Source organism: Tenrec ecaudatus, unplaced genomic scaffold (assembly GCF_050624435.1).
Source record: "Tenrec ecaudatus isolate mTenEca1 unplaced genomic scaffold, mTenEca1.hap1 Scaffold_693, whole genome shotgun sequence".
NCBI lineage: Eukaryota > Metazoa > Chordata > Mammalia > Afrosoricida > Tenrecidae > Tenrec > Tenrec ecaudatus.
Window position 1 is genome coordinate 45,795 of NW_027459585.1, and position 24,723 is coordinate 70,517.

Sequence of the window (24,723 nt, forward strand, 5' to 3'; positions counted from 1 at the left end):
TTTTTTCCATATCTTGCACATCCAATATATCCACTCACATACAATTCTGTTGTTCGATCCCATTGAGTGGGGTTATTCAGTCATCAGTGCTCTCAGCTCCCTGTTATCTCCTCCCCCCTTCCCGTACCCTCAGGGAACCGTTACTCCATTTATTGTTTCTGAAGGGTTATCTATCTTAGCTTTCATGTATCAAATGATATTAAATATACGATGAACCTACATCAAATCTGATATGATTAAAGAGGCAAAACAAATAAAAACCATAATCATAAGGGGAGGGAATATTAAGGAACTAGAGGATAATTATGTAGTTCATCAGCGCTATACCACACCCTGGATTTATCATCCCTTCCTGTGTCCCTTCTGAGCGTGACTGTCCAATTACCAGAGGGGCTGTGATTTCTGGGTCTCTACTACATCCATGCCCCTTCACATCAATTTGGTTGCTTATCTTTTGAACTTCTGATACCATTTCTCCTCAACACCTCATGATCACACAGGCTGGTGTGCTTCCTTGTGGGCTGTTTCTTACCTGCTAGTTGGGCACTTATTTAACTGCAAAGCATCTAAGACCCCATATGCTATTAATAACCAGGCACCATCAGCTTTTTTCAACCACATTTGCTTATGCACCCATTTTGGCTTCAGCAATCATCTGACCAGTTTATCGAGCAACACACAGACTTACTGCCATCAAGTTGATGCCAACTCATAATGACCCTATAGGACATGGGAGACCTGCCCCTGTGGGTTTCTGAGACTGTAACTCTTGTTGGTGGTTTCAAACTGCTGACATTTCAGATCACAGTCCAATGCATAAACACCATGCCACCAGAGCTCCTACATATCCTGAAACCCAGCATTATTTGTGTGAGGAGGAGGAGGCCAATTTGAAGTCTTTAGCTAATAAACAGGCCATGAGGTGTGTCTGGCCACCTTCATACACAGTGAGGCTCATTCCCAGGCATCACACTGCCCAGAGGCATGTGTCACCAGGTCACCCCACTTCTTCCATCTCCCCACCTCCTCTATGATCCTGGCATCACCAGGGAATAAACTTGAAGTGAAGTACAAGGGGGCCTTACATTCATGGACAATTCCATTATCTTTTTCTTCCGTGTTCTGGAGGTTTTTTGAAGTCCCTTCACACGATATCACTGCCACTTTGTAGGAACTTGAAGGGTGTGATGGGCTGCAGGAGCCTCCTGAGCAATCTGTTCTGGTGAAAGTGTGAAATGGTTCTAAATGAGTGTTTCCTAACGTGGGCAATGCTGCCCCCTGGGGGGCACTGGAATAATCCGTGGGAGCTGCCAAAGCAAATAACCTACACCCTATCCTGGATTAGGGATGGGCTATTGTATAAAAGTTAATTGCCAGAGGGTTGCTGGGTAACTATTTTTCTGAAAATTGGACAGCTGACCAAATAAGTTTGAGATCCTTTATTCTACATGGATACAACATAGCAGATCACCAGTGATGCGTGCTGTTGTACGCCAGTGCGGCAGGACTCCACCATCACTGCCTTTCCCTTGAAAAAGCACATGTAGAATCTGTGCTTTGTTGTCCCTTGGGAATAGGAAAGCTGTAAGAAACCTGTAATGTCCTCACTGAGCTAAGCTGAGATTTCCTCTTCTTCGCAGGCTTTTTCACATGCGTTACAGCTCCTACTCCAGTGAGCCTCGAAACGGAACTCATGATGGAGCAGGTGAAAGAACGTTACCAAGACGTCAAGAGCCAGCTGGAGACGAAGGTAGGTGTGAGGGGTGCCCGAGGGGGAGCCTGGGGCTTCCTTTTGTGCACAGAGAGCCGTGCTTAGTGCTGACCCTTCTCCAGGCAGCTGCCTTGGATTTCTCTGGTTGGTGAGCGGGGGCACTAAGAAGACAGTTTGAGGGAAATACAAGCAGAAATGACTGTCAGTGCCTGGCCCAAAGTCGCTGGGGGCTGGCATGCTGAGTGCAGCCCTGCCAACTGCTGTGTGGGAATTCACACCACCTACCTCATTCTTAGCATAACTTATCCTTGGCTTTGCCTCTCGTGGGATGCTGCATAGTTTCTCAGCCAGGATTACCCTGGCTGACAAGGTCTTCTCAGATGAAGTTAGCTCCTGCCTCTCCTTAGATGGTGACTAAGAGAATGTCCGCACACAGTTGCCATGTGCCGCGTTCTTTCTACTTTCAGGACTCAGAGAGCCAGCCACCCTGTTTCCACCGGGACCTCTGAGCTCCTGGGTGCAAGTTACTTACCTAAACGGAGCTTGCCAGCCAACGGCCAGACAATATCTTCTCCCACGGGAGGTTATCCAACTGGTCCAGACAAGGCTGTGCCTACATCTTGAGCACTGAGTCTTGGGGATGTCACCGCTGCCTTTTCATCCCTGACTTCTGCAGGCCTCAGCTCCTTGGCATGCCCGACAACCTTGCTGTTTCCATGTCATATTGTCAGGGGCTAATGTTTCTCTTTCCAGGTAAACTACAAGCAGGAAATTGAACTAATGAAGAAAAACTTTGAGAAGGAGAAAAGGGAAATGGAGCTTATGTTCAAAAGTGAAGTCAGCATGCTAGAGAGGCGCTCCATGCACAGTCTCAGGATGCCCTTTGCAGCCTGCAGGGGCAGCTGTGGGAGATAAGGAGTGGGGGCCCACATTGCCCCAAGGAGTTGGCCACCTTAGCTCAGTGGCCAGACGAGAAGCTACGCCTGAGACACCAGCACGGACTACCACAAATCAGGTCTGCTGCCCTGTTTTCTTCTGGGTCCTCCTTCAGTCTGAAGTTCTTCCCAAAAACCCACATTAGATATTTAATTCAGGAAATGACTCAACTGCAGTGCATGCTAAGTGGGTAGTTTTTCTCTGGCCACAGAGAGGAAGGTAGGAAAAAATAGGGCTTTGTATGAGTTGTTTTAACTTAAATTAGAAATATATATATTAAAACTTAAGTTATGAAGTAATTTAGTTTGTAGACTACTTTTAACACATTCATATTTATTTTCTGCCTCAGACTTCTCTGTAGCAAAGGAACAAAGTAGCAAAGCATCTTCCTTATTTAATGTCATGTTCTAATTTTCCAGTGCACGCGGTAGTATGTGGGCAAATGGAGAAAAAGGCTAAAAGCTCCTTTGCAATAGGGAGGCCAGTTATCTGCGAAGGTAGCTTTTCAAAGCTGTCCTAAGCGAAAGGAGCCCTGCTGGGGCTTTGGGTTAGCATCAGGCTGCTAACTACAAGATTGGTGATTCCAACCTCCCAACTGCTTTGTGAGAGAAAAACAGACTTGCTCCTCCAAGAAGAGGGACCATCTGAGAGCCTCGGCAGCAGTTTGCTCCATCCTGCAGAGCATAGGAGTTAGAATCGGTTTCATGGCAGCGAGTTGCTGTGTCATCACAAAGAAAAGCAATGAAAGATTTCTTTGGAAAACTGAGCGTATCAAGTAGGTTTCACTTAGTGGAATGATAACTGGTTGCTGCCAGCCCATGCCTATTTATCATGACCTCACTCTCCCACAGAGAATCTTGGCCCTCGCCAACTTGGACACCAAGCGGGCTAGAGCCCTGCTGACCAGACCTGCAAAGCCTCCTTGGGAAGCATTCTTAGCTGGGAACATGGCTCGGGTTAGAAGTGGCACTACGATGACCACAGTGGATCAAGCCATCTCCCGTGTCCTGTGACCTGGGGAGGTTGATGATCCCAGAGCCAGTCTGCCTTTCTGTCATGGTGCAAGGAAATTGAGGCAGCTTAAGTATGGGCGGTAAAGAAAATCCTGGACTACTGAATTGTACCCTCTTCTGTACCCTGCCTTTCTGTTCCCCAAAAGATGACCACACAGTGGCCTCAGACCTGGGCGTTGCAATAACACATACTGCCCGCTAGGATGATCCAGAGCTTCCTCCTGAGAATTTTGCTTCATAGTATCTGAACCTGTGAACTGTCTGGTAAAGGGCGGGCTACTGTCCAGAACACCTTATAGACCATTGCCACTATTCCCAAGCCCTTTCAGGCTCTAAGAAGCAGCAAAGGGACATGTCTGGTCCCAGGAGTTTCCTTAACTGGCTGGAAGGCTGCTCCCACCCCCATTCCCACCCCATGTCATGATTGTGAGTCGAGCCATATTGCATGACTCTGATGAGCTGAGTTACTCTTGTTCTCCCAGGCTGACTGCTCTCAGCTGGGCCTCACTCCACCTCAGTGTTATTTTCCTGGGGCTTCTAAAGGCCTCTTTCCTAGATGTTTAAAATACTTTTTAGAGTAATTTCGACTAAAGGTACTTTTTTTTTTTCACTAAACTTTAGGCCAGTACTGCCCAATACAGCTTTCTGTAGTGATAGACATATCTTGTGTTTGCCTGCCCATTACAGGAGCCACTGGCCACATGGGGTCACTGAAAGTGACTGATGTGACCAAGAATCTGAGCTTTGATTTTATTCCATTTTAATCCGTCTAAATGTAAATTTAGTCCCATTTGACAAGTCGTGTCTGCTGCATTATCAACTAGATCCTGTGCATGCACTCTCTGAGCACAGCTGGCACGAGTAGCGAGGAGTTGTGCACTTAGAACGTGCGCTTGGGCAGGCCTTTCTAACCCTGTGATACATGTGACATTCGTGTTTCTGAGCCAGGTCCATGTGAAAGTTTCTGTAGAAAGGGGGCAAAGGCTGAACTGAGCCAGAAACTCCTGTGGATGGAAGCAGCGCACTTGTTACAGCAATGGGACTGTAAAAAGAAAAAGATGCTTCAGAGGCAACTGCAGCTAGTGACAGACATGGGAGCCCAGCTGGACTTGGACAAGGGATAGAGAAGAGAGGCAGAAGGAGATGCTAGCCCAGTGCAAGAAGCAGCAACGCAAGTTGGGTGGGGGGTGGAGGGTGGAGGGTGGCAGGGAGGGCTGATGAGTAAAGAGCAAGCTAAAATTTGCAAAGTGTTTGCACTTGAAAAGTTAGAAACCACATATAGGAAGCAATTAAAAGGGCTTTCCCTGGAGGCAGAGGGGCTGAAAGCCTTCTTGAAGGAGGGAAAGGCAACTGCCTCCAGGCCTGCTGAGGTCCACAGAAGTCAGAAAGGAGACGGGACCAGCAGGGTCAGAACGTGGAGAGGCTGAGTTCCTGCGTATGCCAGGGAGGCATCTCACTGCAGATCCTGTCCAGAGCCCGGTCCCGAGAGCAGCCCCACAGCCCAGAGGACCCTCTGCATAGCTCACTATCAGGGCCATCCCATCTTGGTGAATGATATAGAGGTGGCTCCTGCTCCTTTAGAGACATGGGTGATCTATGCTATCCCCTAGAGGGGCAAGGCCCATGTTCCTGGAGAAACCCGTACCTTTGGCTAGCAGCCTTGCTGGTCAGAAGCAAAGATCATCTGAGCAGCAGGAGTCCAAAGCCACAGAGCAGCCCTTACTGGACATGGCTGGACACAAGCTGCCCCTCTAGGAGCCTCTGTGTCTTGGAAGGTGAGCATGGGGTAGGGACCACTAGGACAGGACAGCAGAAATTAGAAGATGCTGTACCGATAACAGAAGGTAGAAACTGTGCTGGAGAGAGAAAAGAATGACATGAAAACCAGGCTCCTACAGCTGGAAGATAAGCTTCTGGCTAGGGAGAAAGAAGCAGACTCGAGAGAGAATAACAGGTTTGCCCTCTATCCATTCTTAAACAAGTGGAACTGAGTCATCTCAGTCCCTGATGACTTGATTGCATAACCCCCTTTCCTCCTAGCAGGCTGGTAGACTCGGCACCAGGAGAATACCACGTAGCCCAGGTGTGCCCAAGCTTACAAGCCCAGTCTGGCCTGTACTCGGGCCGTGGTGTTGCTAGGTGCTGTGTGAATGCGAAAAGAGAAATTTTCCATACAGAAACCCCCAGAACTTCACCAAGAGGACTGCTGTGGCTTAGACTCAGGTTTTCACTATCTCTGTCGGCAGGAAATCTGTGCTTGTCTCACGGGGCCCACGAAAGACTGCCCTGAACCCCATTTCATTCCTTTGGGGTCTCTGAAGGTCTCTGCCTGCCAGCTCCAAGCACCTTCCTTTAGTCCCACTGTGTGTATTTATTGAAAGTGTCCTTGGCGCAGATCTACTGCTTCGTGAATTCTGTGAGAGCCCCAAGAACTGACTGGGACACTCGGATGTTGGCCGCAGAAGCCAATGCCTTCTAGAGAAAGCTGAGCTGAGAGGGAGTTCTTAATTCCACCAGCTGGGCAGGCTGCTTGAAAGGCCACAGGTGGAACTGGCCTTCTCGCTTGAGGACTTTGGCTGGCAAATGCTCTATCTCAAAAGCCTGGGATATAGGAAGGCCTTTCCCAATATTTTCCATAGATGGACCCATGTCCCTGAGTGGCTTAAAACAACACAGATTTAATATCTTACAGTTCTAGACGCTACAGGTCAGAAATAGGTTAAAATTTAGCTAATTTCTTGACAGCTTAGTTGCATGTTAGCTAGAACTGAGAGCTAAATTGTACTCTAATCGAGGTGTCATCAGGGTTGTGCCCCTTCCAAGGGGTTCTAAGGAGAACCCATGTACTTACTTTTTCCACCTTCTAGAAGCCACTCACATTTCTTGACTCGTGGCCTCTTCCACTTTTCAAAGCGTCCAATGGCTGGCTGAATCTAAGGCTGTGCCTCTTCTGCCTCTTTCATTTAAAAGGACCCTAGTCTGTACAATAGGCCCACTAGAATAGTCCAGAATAATCTCATTATCTCACAGTCAGCTGATCAGCAGACTTAATTTCATCTTCAACTGTAATTCCCCTTAGCCATGTAACATAATATTCACCATCGGGAATTAGAACATGAATAATGTTTTACCAACTGCCATCGAGTTAATTCTGACTCATATCCACCCCAAAGGGCAGAGTAAAACTGATCCCTAGGGTTTGTGAGGCTATAAATCTTGATAGAAGCAGAAAGCCCCATCGTTCTCCTTTAGAGCAGTGAGTGGGTGGGTCTTTTAGCTGCTGGCTTTCCAGTTAGCAACCTAGAGTGAAATGCAGATGAATACAATACCAACTGCACCACCATGGCTTCCCAGAACAGTCTTTAGGAGGTCATTAATCTGCCAACCACAGCAGTGATCTGGATGTTTTTTTATCTCTGATACATTCATGATCACATATCTTTGGTGTATTTAGGTGTGTATTTTTTAAAATATTCTAATGTTATATGCAATAAAAAAGTGTACTGCTATGATTTTATAAGAAATTGATCAGATCGTTTTACCAGCACCCAAAACAAGAAATAGAACCCTCCTGGATTCCCCACACATAGCCAGTATCCTGACTTCTAACTCCTTAATTTTGCCTGTTTTTGCACTTTATATAAAAGAAGCATACCATCCATCCTTTCTTACCATATGTTGTTTGTGAGATTCTTCCATATTGTTGCTTAGAGCTATAGTTATTTCATTTGCACTTTATTTTTCATTCTCTTGCCTGCATTTTTCTACTGCTATGAAAGTTCTGGGTCAATGCAATATGTTTGTATGGAATGGAATTTTTTAGATTTTAAGATATAATAATGTTTACCTTTTTATTGACATAAGAAACAATGTGTCTTGTGCAAAACTCAACTACAACTCTTTTTTTTAATGAAGTTTTTATTGTGAATTAAGGTTTACAGAGCAGATCATACTTTAACACTCTGCAATTCATACATATTTTGATGCCATTCATTCATTCCAGTCCTCTTAATATGCCCTCCCTTAGTCCACGACTTCCCTGTTTTCTGTGTCCTTTTCTCCTCCTTTCCTAGCCTTCTGTCTTTGGGTGAATGCTCCCCATCTCATTTTAACGGTTGACTTTTCTAACACAGTAGTGAGTTGAAGTCCAGACCCAAGGGAGCACGGTCTTAGGGGCCCTACCAGACGCTGTCTGACCAGTAAGCCTGGTTTCTTTTAGGATTTTGATTGACAGGTTCTTCTTCTCTTTCCAGGACTCTCTAGTGTGATTTTATGCAGAGCTGGTGGTGGTGGCGCCAGGTATCACCCCGTTCTTCTGGGCCCAGGATTGTGGAGACCGGTGTTCTCACTGTCCCTTCGACTAAGTGTTTTCCCTGTGTCTGTTTAACTGCCACCCCGCTGCTCTGCCCTGGACAGGGAGAGATCAGTCCTTGCACCCTAGACGGCTGCTCAGAGACCTTTAAGACCGCTGCTACTTACCAGATTAGAATGTAGAGCACTGTCTTTGTGAACTATGATATGCTAATGGATCATTTTGTCCCCTGCAACTATTGTGATACCACTCCCCCAAAGCCCAGTACCTTATTCCTTCAGAGTATCTGCTTATATTTAAGAAGTTGTCATAATTTTGTCCTCTGTTCGCCCCACCACATTCATGGATATATTTGCAGTAAAAGTAAATATACAAATACTCTCTTTTAAACACACACACACACACACACACACACACACATATATATGTTTGTAAAAGTCTCCTATCTGTTCAGCCTGTGTGTATGTCCAAGTACTCACTTGTAGATTCCCCAATCCCCCACTGTTGTAGGACTTTGAATCTAACAGTGTTTGCGTCTGTAGTTTCTCACTCTTGCAAACTACCGGTGTACTCGCCTGCCTGCCTCCATCGTTTCTCCTGTGTGTTGCATTCCCCTCCGCCCAGGCTATCACTTGCCTGTGTTCTAGCCGCACCTCCCCCCCCCTCCTTTCCATCCTCTGCAACCATCAAAGAATGTTTTTATTTCCATAAGAAAACTTACAGTTGATTTTTATAGTGGTGGTCTCATACGATATCTGTCCTTTTTGTTTTTGACTAATTCCACTCGGCGTACTGTCCACCGTGTCCATCCCTCTGTGAGGGCTTTGCAGGTGCATCGTTATTCTTCGACGTTGCATAGCATTTCATTGTGTGTTTATTGCACCCAAGTTTGTTCATCCATTCTTCCACTGCAGGGCATTTAGATTGTTCCTGTTTTTTGCTATTGTGAATAATGCTATGATGAACATGGGTCTGTATCTATTTATTTGTGTCATAGTTTTTATTTCTCGAAGACACATACCAAGTAGAGGGATTGATGTGTCATGGTATTTCTCTTCCCAACTTTCTCAGGGTGCACCATACTGCCTGCCACAGTGGCTGCACCATTTCCCAGTTCCTCCGGCAGTGTATGAAAGTGCCAGTCTTTCCACACCCTCACCATCATTTGTTGTTATCTGTTGTTGTTTTTTTTAACCTTCCAGTTAATTTGGGGGGGTGAGGTCGTATCTCATTTTGATGTGTATTTCTCTAATGGCTAATGATTAAGAGCATTTCTTCATATATTTTTGCCCCCCTGAATGTCTTCTTTGGTGAAGGATCTGTTCACATCCTTTGACCATTTTTTAAATTAGATTGCCTATCTCTTTCTGTTGAGATACTCAATTTTCTGTAAATTTTAGAGATGAGTCTCTTGTCCAGTATGTCATTGTCCAATATGAAATTCCACAGCCTTTAGCTTCTCTTTTGACTCTTGGTGGAATCTCTTGACACACACAATTGTCTACGTTTTCGGAGCCCCTAGTCATCCATTGTGTTCTGCTCTGAGTGTGTTCTCCATTACTTCTGTGAGGGCAGTTACATACTTGGCTTCACATAGTCTCTTAATTGTTCAGCAGATAGGATGAGCAATCTTCAGTGTATCTGCGCTCCAAGCAGCCAAAAGTAGAATTCCACCTCCACCTAACACAGTGTACACACCTAGAATCAGTCTGTTTCCCATACTAGAGCCAGAGTGACCATTTCAAATTTCATGTCCCATTTATTTGACAGCCCTACTCTAAACCCTTTGCTGCTTTTAAAGTTCCCATGACTTCTTTTTCTCTATTTTTCCCTTAGTGCCCCATGAGATCAAATGAAGTCAGATGAGACATATTTGTGCTTGATACTAGAACATAATGCATAAGATAAGCATTACTTAGATTGGGAAAATTGGAATCTAACAAGATGCCAGACAAAGACGTAGTTGGGGGGATAAATATCGACATGTGTTCAGGACAGAAAGTATGGGTTCAAAGCTCATTAGGGATTTTTTTATTGGTAAAAATACTTGCCTGTCATAAATCACTTGTGTTGTCTTGGCAGAGATTCTTTAAGAATTGTTTGTCAGGAAATAATGTGGCCCAGGGTAGCCTTGGTCATGGAGTAGATAGTGACACCTGCCTTTCTCTGCTGAGGTATTCACTGTGCATCAGGCCGCTCCATAAATCAATATGTGTTTCTTCCTCAGTTTTTCCTTCCAGTGATGACCTTGGAGTATAGCAGGTGACAGTCTCACTAAAGAGGAAAATGTGTGCATATATTTTAAGCTCTGGTCATTCTTGTTTCTTAGATCCCTGCCGGGATTCACTAGCAGGGAATAGCTTTTGGAATGCCCCAAGGTCTCACATTCAGTATTACGCATTGATACCAACCATGGGCACATGGTTCCCAACTTACTTCTGATTGTCAATTGTGCTTGCAGAGCCGAGCTACAGAGGCTTTCTGAAGAAAACACATCGTTGACAAATGAATTGGGAAGGATTCGGCAAGAACTTAAAGTTGCAGAAAGAACAAATGATGTACAGAGGTAAAGGCTTGTCCAGGTTCAACTTAGGACCTTTGAGCTTGTGACCCAGTTTTCACATAGCAGAATGAGTGGTTTCCTCTCAGTAAAGTGAGTGTAGAAGTTACTGAGATAGAAAGTGGGGCGTATTCTCAAATCAACCTCACTTTCCAGAAAGCCAAGAGTGGATGAACCTAATTGGTCTCTGACCATGACATGACACATATGTAAAGGGCCCTGGCCTACCTCCACATGCAGGCAGCCCCTCTCATACCTGAATGCCTGGTCTCAGACGTAAAAGGTAGAACACGTATGTATGTGGCAGCATTGACCACCCCACAGTGAGCAGCTGCTACACCCATCCTTCTTACCTCTGCCATCGTGGCATACCACCTTATTCCCTGTATGAAAGTACTCCGCATCACACCTGATGGTGAGGACAGGTGGACATAGTTTAGTACAGTGAAATGATCCTAGGGCCTTCCTAGACAAATACAATATCTATGTTCATGACTCAGTAATAATTTCAGGTGGACTTTTCACCACGGTTTATATTTGTATGTAGATATCGGCATTAGGGGTAGGTCTGGGCCCTAGGACACTGAGGCAGGAACAAGGGACAGGGAGTGGAGTGCTAACACTGGTCAGTGAGTTTTCACTGCTGTAGCCATATCCAAGGGCAGTCTGCCTTTTGATTTTTCTTCCAAATAAGAAGTTCAAGATAAAGTCAACTCTGACCTGCTGCGAGCATGGAGCATAGTATATGGAGTAGCCATGACGGTCAGAATATGGATGGCAGGGGAAGGGACCAGCGGGGATTTGCATCATTACAGTTCTGAAATCCAGGAGGTCTTCCCTTGAAACCATTTTCTCCTAAGTGTACTACCAGACTCCATTCCCAGCAGATCGCAGTGAGGGTAAGATGGTTTGTGTTTGTGTTGCTGGGTGGCTAGTTCCATACTTTGCTAAATCCGTAGTAATTTGCTTGACTAAGGATTGCCACGGAGAATGCTCCTTTTGTACAATCTGGCAAAATCTTGCAAGCGAAAACTAAACCCACTCTCATTGAGTCTGTAGAGGGTTTCTAAGACTGAATCGTTAAGGGGTGTGGGAGGCTATACCATTGACCTTGGCAGTTACCAGCACAAACCAAGGTGACACCTGGCTTTGGTTTCACCCTCCCTGCTGAAAATTTTCATTTCCGCCTCAAAAAGAGTCACCTGACGAATCCCATCTGACCCTAGACCAAGGATGGGACCAGCCTTGTTCGCATGTAAAATGCATTGGAAAGGGGATTATTGGAGATGCAGTTAGTTTAAAATTTGGCACCTTGTCTTTTGATCTCTCTTAAGTTCCATTTTTAATTTGTTCCAGTTTTTAATACTTTCTGCTTTCTTTTCTAAATGTTCTTGTCTGTTTTACTTTGTTATTGTTAGTTGTTTCTGTTGTTTTTAAAGTATGTTTTCCTATAGATGAAGTCCAGAATAGGTGCATCTATACAGACCCTAACTGGATTACTGGTTCTTTGGGAGTTTCACACAGTTGGTTAGAAGGAAATGGAAAGCTAATAACGACGAGTACAAGAATGAAGAAAATGTTCCAAAACTGATTGTGGTGATGATTATACAATCTTGATATGATTGAACTATTGAATTGTATATATGTGAATTATGTATCAATAGAACTTTTTTAAAAATTAAAGAATCGCCTGAGAACTTTGCTAAAATATTGATTGTGATTCAGTATATTTAGGTCAAAAATTCAAATTATCAACAGGGGTTGGAACTGGAATGAATCGGTTTGAAGTCCTAAGGGTAAACTTTCCTAAATTCTTCTGGCTTTAGGAGCTTGGGATCAAGATTGAACCATCACCACTATTATCAATCATAGCAGTAGCAGTAGTGTAGAGGGATCTGGGCCGTAGAATATGAGGGGAGGTAGGGGTGGGCCTTTTTGTCCAAGCCATGGTGGACTGTTACTAGAAGAAGAAAACACATTAATTGGCAATGATATTGTTAATTTTGCTTTTTCAACAGGAAAGAAATTGATATTTTAAAGAAAGAGAAATATCAGGCCTGCCTTGAAATGGAAATGATCAACAGTCAGGTTTAGTATTACCACCTGATGTGAAGCTAATGAACTTTTCTTTCTCTCTTTCTTTAAAAACTATTTTCGAATATTATAGAGGACTTTGTTCCTCAACGATTTCAGAATGCAGTAACTACCTCCCTTGTCAAAAATCAGAAAGTTCGTGTGGATACATTACTGCCGTCAGGGACACCCCATTTTGGTGCTGCCAGCCATCCTGATAATTCTTAGAATCACATATGGCATTTATATCATGTCTTCTTGTCTCTTTCTCTCGGTCTATTCTTTATTTTGGAGACCATGGCACTTTTGAATATTACATGCAATTGTTTTGTTCCGTGTCTTGAAGTTTGGGTTTGTCTAGTCATTGATAATAATTAGATTGAGATGAGGCTTCTTTGGCAGAAGTACAAGAGTAAGAGTTGTGCAGTCATCAGCACCATCAATGTCAGAACTCTTCCTTCTTCCACTCATTGTTAGCTTCCCACTTCCCGCAACCTTCCTGCCATGCCCCTAGCCAACTATCACTCCAGTTACTGTCTCTAGAGATTTACATAGCCTGGATTTCATACACAGAAAATCACACAAAGCACAAACAATGACAAAGCAAAACAGAGAAAAACCTCAACCAAAAGAAAATATAAAATGTTAGAAACTGCCACCAGTTAGAACCTCCTTGGGAATTCAGCCAGTCTCAGCCAGAATCTTAACAGTGAGACACACTTTCACATAAACTAACAAGTACTAGCAGACCCCTTAAAATCCCCGTTTTTAATTTATCAGAAAACCACTATAACCAGAACACCACTTATAATTATTTCTGTCACCTAAATCCTACTCATGTATTCCTATCTCCTATTCCTTCTACCCAGTCAGCTCTATCATTTCTTCCTCATCTCAACAGAATACAATTTCCAGCCCCTATCTGAACTTTCTCCACTAACCCAAAGAGCAAGTCCTGTCCCTCCCTCCTCCACCTACTCACACACAATCCAGAACCTTACATACCATCTACAGTTGGATCACTATGCCATGCAAACAACAGTCAGCAGTAGTAACCACAAAAAATCAAGATAAACAAAAGTCAACAACTGAAGATTACGCAACTTCATTGGAATACACAGAAAGTGAAGACCTTAAATTACCAGAAAGAGAATACAGGTGAATGATGTTTGTGACCATACAAGAGATTTGGGGATCAATTCTGAAAAAAGGAAGAAAGTGTGATACTAAAAACCTCACACCCCAAAGAAACCGAGAAACAAAACAATGAGATAACAGAATTAAAAAACATTGTATGAGAACTGAGCAATACCGGTGTTCATTGCAGCACAGTTTACAATTGCAAGGAGTTGGAAACAACCCAAATTTCCATCAACAGATGAATGGATTAAAAACCTATGGTACAGATGTGCTTTACATAATTGATGTATGTATGGATTGTGCTAAGAGTTGTATGAGCCTCTAATAAAATGATTTAAATAAAAACTATGGTACATACATACACTGGAGTACTACACATCACTGAAAAGCAGTGATGAATGCATGAAGCACCTTGCCACATGGGAAAAACTGGAGAAAATGATGCTAAACAAAGTAAGCCAAGCACAAAACACAAATACAACATGAGTCCGCTGAGGTAAACTTAAAAAAAATGCAAAAGGGACATAAGGAAAAAGCTACTGTATACAAACATTCCTGGGGTGGTAGTATGGCAGGGGCCAGACCAAATCCAGGGATACATATGTTAGACAATTAAAAAGGTTGGGGGGGGGGAAGAAAATGAAATAAATGGGTAGCTGGGGAACAGGGAACTAACCCATCCAAAGGGAGGGTCTTGTTCATATCGTCGCCGGGAAAGAAGGACCAGACTTCTACCCCATGCTCCAAGATGTGAATGCAACATACTGGAATGAAGCAAGGAACCAGTAGAGAGGTCTGAGGGGTTGGCCCCAATCCCAACTACATGGACAGCAGCCCTTGCCCCCAGAAGAAAGTACTTCAGAGGATAGCATTGAAGCTACAGCTCCGAGAGAGGGACATGTCTGATCAGAGCAAATCGAAGCAAATGAAGGGGGAGGAAGAGAGACTGGAGCACATCCTGGCCCACCAAGCCTTAAGGACAATATCCCCACTAAGAACAGCCAATGCACAGAGAGGACCATATGGCTGGTCCCACTATGAGACAGGACATCCCCCACTGACCCATAGCCCTATAGGGGACAACACTGGAGACACAGTGTGGGAATTAGACCGATCTGACCCCACCACACTGAGGCAAAACATGAAGGGCATGCAACAGAACAGCAAGGGAAGCAGAGCAAGGAAGTCCCGAGGCATTATCAAAAATAGACTTTGGGTTCAGAGCATGGCACCCCATCAGGCTCAATCAGCAAACACTCGCAAATGTCAACAAACAGACCTTGAACTATTGACAGGCTTTTCTTTTTTTTGTCATTTGTTTTTTGGTGGTGTTGTTTTGTTTTCTTTTGTTGCTTTGTTTTGTTCTGTCTTGTTTTTGTGTATATTATTATCTCTGCAGGTCTATCTAGATAAAATAGGTGGGATAAACAATCTGGAGGAGAAAACAATGGGACTGACAGTTCCAGGGGGACATGAGAGAGGGGAAGGTTGGGGAAAAGAAGTGGTTAACAAACCAAGGGACAAGAGAACAACAAGTGATCCAAAATCAGTGGTGAGGAGCGTGTAAGAGGCCTGGTAGGGCTTGATCATGGGTAATGTAACCGAGAGGAATTACTGAAACCCTAATGAAGGCTGAACATGAACAAGAGCAAAGTAAAAGGAAATAGAGGAAAGAACTGCAAGGCACATAGCATTTATAGAGCTCTAAATATAGGCATGTACATATGTAAATATATTTATATATGATGATGGAGAAATAGAACTATGCATATATTTATAGGTTTAGTATTAAAGTAGCAGATGGACATTTGGCCCCTACTCAAGTACTCTCTCAATGTAAGAACACTTGTTCTATTAAACTGGCATTCCATGATGCTCACCTTCCAGACACAATCACTGAAGGCAAATGTGGTGAAGAAAGTCAATGGTGTCGGCTATCAAAAGATATAGCATCTAGAGTCTTAAAGGTTTGAAGGTAAACAAGTGGCCTTCTAGGCCAACCAAAGCCCACATGGAAGAAGCACACCAGCCTGTGTGATCATGAAGTGTCAAAGGGATCAGGTATCAGGCATCAAAGAACAAAAAATAATATCATTGTGAATGAGGGGAGTGCAGATTGGGGACCCAAAGCCCATCTGTAGGCAACTGGACACCCCCTTACAGAAGGGTCACGGGGAGGAGATGGGCCAGTCAGGGTGCAGTGTAGCAATGATGAACATACAACTTTCCTCTATTTCTTAAATGTTTCCTCCCCACCACTATCATGATCCCAATTCTATCTTACAAATCTGGCTAGACCGGAGGATGTACACTGGTACAGAGAGGAACTGAAAACACAGGGAATCCAGGATAGATGAACCCTTCAGGACCAGTGGTGGGAGTGGCAATACTGGGAGTGTGGATGGAAGGTGGGGGTAGAAAGAGAGAACCAATTACAATGATCTACATATAACCCCCTCCCTGGGGGATGTACAACTGAAAAGTGGGTGAAGAGAGACGTTGAACAGTGTAAGACATGACTAATAATAATTTATAAATTATTAAGTGTTCATGAGAAAGGGGGGCAGGGAGGGAGGGTAAAAAATGAGCTCATACCAAGGACTCAAGTAGAAAGCAATGTTTTGAGAATGATGAGGGCAACAAATGTACAAATGTGCTGACACAATGGATGTATGAATGGATTGTGATAAAAGTAGTATGAGCCCCCAATAAAATAATTACCCCCAAAAAAGAACTGAACAATAGAATGGAAGAAAATGAAAATTGAATCTATGAACTTGAAGACAACCATGCAGACTTCAGCAAATGAGAGAAACAAACAAAAGAGTAAAATAATCTGAAGTAAACCTGAGGATGATGTGAGAAACCATGAACAGAAGTAATGAATGTCTTGTTTGGAATACTGGAACAGGAAGAAACAAACAAATCTACATATAAATTAGTAAGAGAATTTGTGGAGGAAATTTTCCCCAGTACTATAAAGGAGGAGATAATAACCATTCAGGAGACAGAGAGAACTCCAAGGAGGTTAGACCCGGGGGGTGGGGGTAGGGGACATGTATAGGAGGGCATCAGGACATATGATAGTCAAAATATTCAACTTCAAGGAAAAGGAGAGAATCTTGAGAGCAGCTAGAGAGGGAAAAAGTCACCTTCAGAGGTAATCAGATTGGAATAAGCTCAGAGCTCTCAGCAGAAAATATGCAGGAAATAAGAAAATGGAGCAACATAGATCAAACTTTCAAAGTAAAAACCTGCCAACCAAAATCCTGTATCCAGCAAAGCGATATATCACATATAAAGAAGAAATAAAGGTATTCCCAAACAAGGAAATAGTTAGAGAATTCATAAAAACAAAACCAGCATTGCCGAAAACACTAACCATATCTCTATGGTCAGAAAATCAACAGCACAAAAACATTATGAGATCGCCACAGTCCGTGCTTCTTTCCAGAAGTCAACACACTAAAACAACACCCAAAACAGTAGATCTAGACGGGAAACAAGGACATGAATAGATTCCTCCCTCCCAAACACAGATAATACAATATGATAGTAACTCACCTGCATTTGGAATTAATACCAATGAAAATCAATGGGCTAAATACCCCAGTCAAAAGACAGAGTAGCAGACTGGATTAGGAAACAAGATCCATCAATCTGCTGCCTTCAAGAAACACACCTCAAACTCACAGACAAAAACAGACTGAGAGTCAAAAGATGGAGAAAAAATTACTAAACCAATGACAATGAAAGGAAGACCTCACACAAATAGAAAACTACAAGCCAATATCTCTCATGAACATAGATTCTCAACAAAATCCTGGCCAGTAGAATTCAACAACATATCAAAATAATAATAATACTTCATGCCCAAATGGGATTCATACCACCATATAAACAAAATATAGAAGAACCAGATGATCATATTGATGGATGTAGTAAAAGCATTTGACAATATCCAACACCCATTCCTAATAAAAACAATAATTAAATATAAGGAAATTCTTCAATATACTAAAGTCCATGTCTTAATATCCAACAGCCAGTATCATACTGGATGGAGAAAAGCTGAAATCATTGCAATTGAAAATGGGAACCAGACAAAGATGCCCATTATCCCCACTTTTATTCAGCATTGTGCTAGATCCTAGCCAGAATCAAAAGGCAACAAGAGATTAAGGGAGTGCAATTGGGCAAAGAGAAATTAAGCTCTAGTTATTTGCAGATGGTATGATTTTATAGAGAGAGAAAAACCCAAGGTCTCCACAAAACCCTGTTGGAAATAATTGGAGCTTGTTTCAAATAAGCACCCATCTAAGTGAGATGCCAGTAAACTCACCTGGAAGAAGCACACGATCATCGATGATCCAAGGATTATCAATTATATAAACCAGATCTGAAGAAGGGCGTGCTGTCAGAGCTGAAATTTGTGAAATTCTGGTGTTCACAAAGCTATGGCTGACAGTGGGAGCCCAAAATACATGTTCAGGTTCTCCACAGGGAATAAGCCTCCAGTGGCCCCCCTCTGACTATCACTGAGGGATAGGAATAACCTGGTTATCAGGCAGCTGGTATTGGAAAGACGATTATAGTAAATTAAAATGATAAATAGGGCTTGAATGGTTAAAATCTTGTTATTTGAGCTCCCTTTAGATACACTTTGACTTTTATCTAGTTTTTAATATTTTCTGGGTTTTGCTGTTGTTTTCTAGATTAGGTCTTATCTCTGCTGTATTTTGTTATTTTGGTACCTTTCTTGATTCTCTGTTATGTATCTTTCTGTGTTTGGGGGTTTATCAAACCCAGATTGGGTGAATCTGTAGAGGTAATAACTGGAGTAAGAGTTCTTGGGGTGTATTGATGGGGAGGAAAGAGGTAATGGGGAGCTGATATCACGTAGTATGAAAAGGAAGAAATTGATTATATGCAGTAATTGCACAACGCTGCTTGATCTGATAGAGCTATTGGTATGATGTCTGGATTATGCCCTAATAAAATGATCTGGGAAAAACATAAATTTTAAAAAATCAATTTTCATTTACATCAGGGCTATCACATTTTTAACAAAACTCAAGTGAATATTCCCAAATTAATTAAGTTTCCCCACAAGTTTACAGGAATGCTGCTGCTCCACATAACACAATACTTTTTAGCGTTTTAATGAAGGTCGGGAAGACCTCAAAGATGAATTCAAGGCAAGTCACCTCAGAAGGCTTTGGAGACTCTCTTTCTGGGTTTCAAAGGAATCCTCTTTATATTTTCTCAAGGATGATCACAGAGACTTCTCAGGAAGACATCTGAAGAGAATGGAAAGCTGCGCTGGGGAGGAGGAAGAAGGACAGGAAAATGTACCACGGCGTGTGTTCTGTTACGGCGCCATACCTGCTCCTCCTGGAGGGTAGCAAGGACTGTCTGACGAGCTCCTCATTGGGAACGACCCATCCACCTGACGCAGCCTTATCTGCCTTCCACACTGCTCTGTGTTCCCAAGCTCAGAGGACATTTAAAACGAACATGATTTGCATCCCTTGAACATGACAAAACTCCCATTTGACATGACATAAATTGAAGAGTGAGAATTCTTTGGGAAATGAATAGAAAGATGAAAACACTTCAGAAGCATATAGGCATAGATAAAGATATGACATGAAACAGTAGCTTCATATTTTGATAGTTTTGTTTAATTAAGGTTTCTTTTTTTAATCATTTTATTGGGGGCTCATACAACTTATCACATTCCATACATACATTCATTGTGTCAAGCACCTTCATACATATGTTTCCATAATCATTTTTAACAAGTTTCTATTATAAAATGCTTTTATACTTACCCTTGTGTGTGCGTATTAAACCTACAAGATAAAAATGATATGATTCTGCTCATTGCTGAACCATAGGTATTCACACCAACGTGGGAATACCTTGGAACTGTGGTTGATCTCTCCCCTGAAAACTAATTGTTGTGAGAAAAAAAGAAAGGCAATCCAACAAAAATGTAATTTGATTCTTTTAAATTGTAATTTATTGAAAGATGCTCCTGACCAGTGGTTGACAGTAACTGAAATCTCTATGGTGAAAAACTGAGAAATTTTCTAGCAACTGTTGGAACACACGGCCATTTGTGTATACACCAAGAGGACATCTGTCAGACACTCTAATTTCCTGGCCCAGTGGTACTGAGAATATCAACAACTTACTGCCAGATAGATTTGGATATCAGGGACAGGTCAGAGGTCCTTTTGAAGAGATTCATATGCTTTAAGTTTCTTCCTCCCCCCCCCCTCTTAACACGATGTTTTAAATAACTTAGATAAAAGTGGGAGGCCTTCAGAACAGTGGTTTGAATGTTCTTAATGGTCTAGATGTATTCTCACTTCTTCTCAGGAATAAAGCAGAGTTCTCAACTTCAGCATCATTGCTGTGTGAGACTGGATAAGTCTGTATAATGGCTGTCCTATACACTGTAGGATATTTAGTAGCATTACTACATGTCAGTAGCCACCCCTACCTACCCCAATTATGACCATGAAAAATGCCTCCAGATGTTGCCACGTCCCACAGTGAGACAAAATTACCCCTCATTAACCACTGAAAGGATCTGCTGGGGCTTCGTTTTTGTTTTCAATCATTGTTTTACCCTTTTTTGCTCTAGAGTCAGAAATACAAGGATCAGTTATCTCAGCTCAACCATAGGATCCTTCACCTGGGTGAGGAGGCCTTTGTCCACAAGGCTCAAAATGAGAAAAATCAAGTACCCGTTCAGTTGCTGACACTGAAGATGGATCGGGCTGGTCACCAGGTGAAAGAGCAGGTGAGTGGGCAGTGCAGAGTGGGAATATGAGAGCAACAACTTAAAGATATGGAGACATACACTGCCCCACACATAGCCAGGAAGCCTAGGGGAAAAGAACATGGAATATCATAGTTTTTTATAAATCTGCTTTATTTAGAAGAGTAGCATAAAGGAATTAAATCTTAAAAAGAGAGTAAATTCCTACAACCTTTCTGAAAAGACAAGTTGAAAATATAGATAGCAAGAGCCTCAAGAATCTCATTATAAGAAGTGAAACTTCACTGTTTGCAAATAATATGATTTTATATATTGAGAATCCTAAAGGGTCCACAAGAGACTAGCTGGAAGTCATAGAGGAGTTTAGTAGAGTAGCAGTATACAAGAGTAACAATTGACTTCTTCTATACCAGGGATGGGGGTACAGAAAAAGATACCAAGGAATCAGTATCCTTTGCAAAAGCTGAAATACCTGGGAATAAACTTAACCAAAAACCAAGACTTGTACAAAGAAAACTATAGAACATTACTATAAGAAGCCAACCGGGATCTACACAAATGGAAGCATATTCCGTGTTTGTGGATCAGAAGACTCAGTATTGTGAGAATGTTGATACTATCTAAAACAATCTACAAATAAAATGCATTGCCGATCCAAATTCTAACATCATTCTTCAAAGAAATGGAAACACTGATTATTAACTCCATATAAAAAGGGAAGAAACCCAGGATAAGCAAAGAACTCCCCAAGAAAAAGAACAAAGCAGGTGATCTCACATTACTTGACCCCAAAACCTACTTATACAGCCACAGTTGTCAAAACAGTCTGATACTGGTATACTGATACATGCTCCCTGTCACTAGCCACCCAGGAAATGCGAGTCAAAATGACCATAAGATCCCACCTAATGCCCATAACTAGCCCAATTAAAAAAAACCAGAATGTGAAAGGGAGGATAGGGCGGAGGTAGGGGGAGGAATGAGGAGCTGATGCCAAGGGCTCAAGTAGAAAGAAAATATTTTGAAAATGATGATGGCAACAAATGAACAAATGTGCTTGACACAATGGAAGGATTACAATAAGTTGTACAAGTCCCCAATAAAATGATTTTTCAAAAGAAACAGAACAACAAATGTTGGAGAGTGTGTGGTGAGATAGGAACTCTTATCCCCTGCTGGTGGACTGGTAAATATGTACAGGCACTCTGGAAGGCAGTATGGCGATACCTAAAACAGATGGCAACTGAACTACCATATGATCCAGCAATACCATTGCTGGTATGTACCCCAAAGAAATAAGAAGCAGATCACGGACAGATGTTTCCCTCCCCTATGGTCATCACAGCAGAGTTCATAGTAGCAAAAAGCTGGTGGGTGGGCAGGAAGAAGATGGAAACAGCCTACATTACCATCAGTACAAGAGTGGATAAAAACTCTGGTACATACATACAATGGAATACATCCCTAAAAACAGCAATGAAACACCTCAAGTTGTAGAGGCATCTGGAAGATATTATGCTGAGTGAACCTAGTCAAGCACAGAAGGATAAACACTGTGTGAGTCCACGATAATAGGAACATGCAGCAGAACGGGCACAAGTTCAAGTGTGCAGGCCATCCAGTCGTCTGGCTGGGGACCAGGCAGGCCGCTAAAGAGCCACACATCATCTGCTCAAAGTAAGTATCATGTAGGTCACTTGGCCGAAGGTCACCTCATGAGAGCTGGAATCAGATGGATGGGGTGGGGTTGATGCTGGTCCCTGAGAGGTAGCCATGTGGATTTGGGGTGAGGTCTCCCAGAGAGGGAATCAGCCCTGTCAGAGGAATGGGGCTTACTGATGCAAGGGGCAGCACAGGAAAGAAGAAAGGCAATGGTCAAATTTGGGGGAACATAGGTGCATGCCTGTTGAGGGGAGAAGAGGGAGGGCTGACATTGTGGGGGAGGGGTGTCCAGTGAGGTTGCTCTTGGGAGGACCTGATGCAGAGGGGTTAAGTGGAGAGCAAATGCTTTGAGAGTGATTAGGGCAAAGAATGTATGGATGTGCTTTATACAATTGATGTATGTATATGTATGGATTGTGATAAGAGTTGTATGAGCCCCTAATAAATTGTTTAAAAAAAATAACAAATTTTTTTAAAGTTGTATGAGCCCCTAATAAAATGATTTTTTAAAATACTGTAAAAAAAGAAACCAAACTTGACCAACAGTTACCATGGGTGAAGGGGAAAGATCTGTTGCTTTGGGAGCATTGAGTTTCTGTCACTGTGGTCGATAGTTTGAAAAAGGATAACAATGATAGTTGTACAACATGAAGAATATTATTGAGCCTCTTCTCGCTCTGAATTATACAACTAGAAGTTGTGCAATTGGAAAATATTTCTGTATATTTGTGCCACAGTTAGAAAAAATAAGTACATGAATTACAATGAGTACAAGGAAGAAGAAAAAGGTTTTGAATTAAATATTGTAACAATTGGACAACTTTTCTTGATCTGATTGAATTGTATGACGTGGGTGAAGTGCTAATACAACTGTTTTAAAAGATGTGATGCAAAACAATAATATGGATTATTCGGGAGAACATGATGCTGAGTGAAATTAGTCAATCACAAGAGACAGATGTATGAGACCACTACTGCAAACGGTTTTCATATTGAAAAATAAATAACGAGATAGAAAGAAACTCCATGTGGTTACAGATCAGATCAGGTTTTCTGGGATGTTAGAATTACAGAGTCAGATCATGACCAAGAAAGCCCCATGGAGCACTTCGACTCTGACAAATACATGTGTTGCCCTGAGTTAGAACTAACTCCACAGCATCAGTTTTCGTTATTAACTGCTGTCTCTTGTTCCCATTCAGGATGACGCTTAGGGTTGCCCGTAGGCATGCCCTGTACCCAAGATTAAAGTTTCATGCAGAATAATTTCACTGCCCTTAAAATTCTCTGCTCCACCTGTTTGTTCCTCTATTGTTCCTTGAACTCCTGCTAGTCGCTGACCTTGTTTCTGTCTCTTTAATTTTGCTTTATAATTGGAATCATGCATTATGTAGCTTTTTCAGACTGGTTTCTTGTACTTAATAAGTACTTAAGTTTCCTCCATATTTTTTTTCATGGCTTGATGGCTCATTTATTTTTTTTGCTAGATAATATTTCCATGATACAGATATGCTCGTTTGTTTAGCCATTGACCTGTTGAAGGACCTCTTGATTACTTCCAGTTTGGGGCAATAATGAATAAAATTACGATAAATATTTGTATGCAGGCTTTTATGTGGATACAGATTTTCAACTCATTTGAGTAAATACCTAGGAACACAACTGCTAAAACATATGACAGGTCTTTGGAATAGTGGTTACATTACCAGATAAGTATTGGACTGCTGACAGCGAGATTGACAGTTCAAATCCACCAGATGATCCGAGGGAAAAAGATAAGCCTATCTATTCCCATAAAGAAATCCTGTCAGAAACTCTATAGAGGGACGCTGTGAGTCAAATTGGCTTGATGGCATTGTTTTTGTTTTTTTGTAAGCCTATGTAAGAAACTGCCACTGTCGGATTCCTATGCAAAACACTACGCCCTGCGCCACACCTATACTCCTGACAGAGCTTGTTAGCATCCCATGTTCAGACAGAGGCTCGTAGCTAGTAACTTGTAGATGTGTACATTTCGCCCAAATACCATTTTAAATGTCTTGAAGTTAGTTCTTTTAAAACATAATTTTTTGATTGGTAACCTCCTTTTGTCAGGAAATACATGAAAAACAACTTAATACCACAGAAAAGCAAGTGGATAAAGTGGAAATGATCTTAAAGAATATGGAAATGCTTCTACAAGAAAAAGTAGATGAGCAGAAGGACCAGGTGAGTGATAAGTTCTTGTCATTTCCTCACAAACATCTTATATCTGCACACTTCTACCTCCTGGGTATTCACACAGCTGGTGTAGTAAGAGACTGTCTGGTCACAGACTCCGAGAGGCCATGTTCATTAGTTACCCCTCAGACTGAGCCTCTGTCAACACCTTATACTTGAACATGAAGTAATTTTCCACAGGATTCATAATTAATAGCAGTCAATAAAAGATTCTATTATATATATAAAACTAGCTTGTTTATTGTACTTATTTTCTTTTGGGTATCATTTTAAGGTTTCTTTTTTGAGATGGCCACATAACCT

The 24,723-nt window shown here is 42.3% G+C and overlaps 1 pseudogene; it reads left to right on the forward strand.

Annotated features, from left to right (window-relative positions):
- The window catches only part of LOC142436849 (ninein-like protein), a 60,372-nt pseudogene extending 39,813 nt beyond the window's left edge, over positions 1-20,559 (forward strand).
- The last annotated feature ends 4,164 nt before the right edge of the window (positions 20,560-24,723 follow it).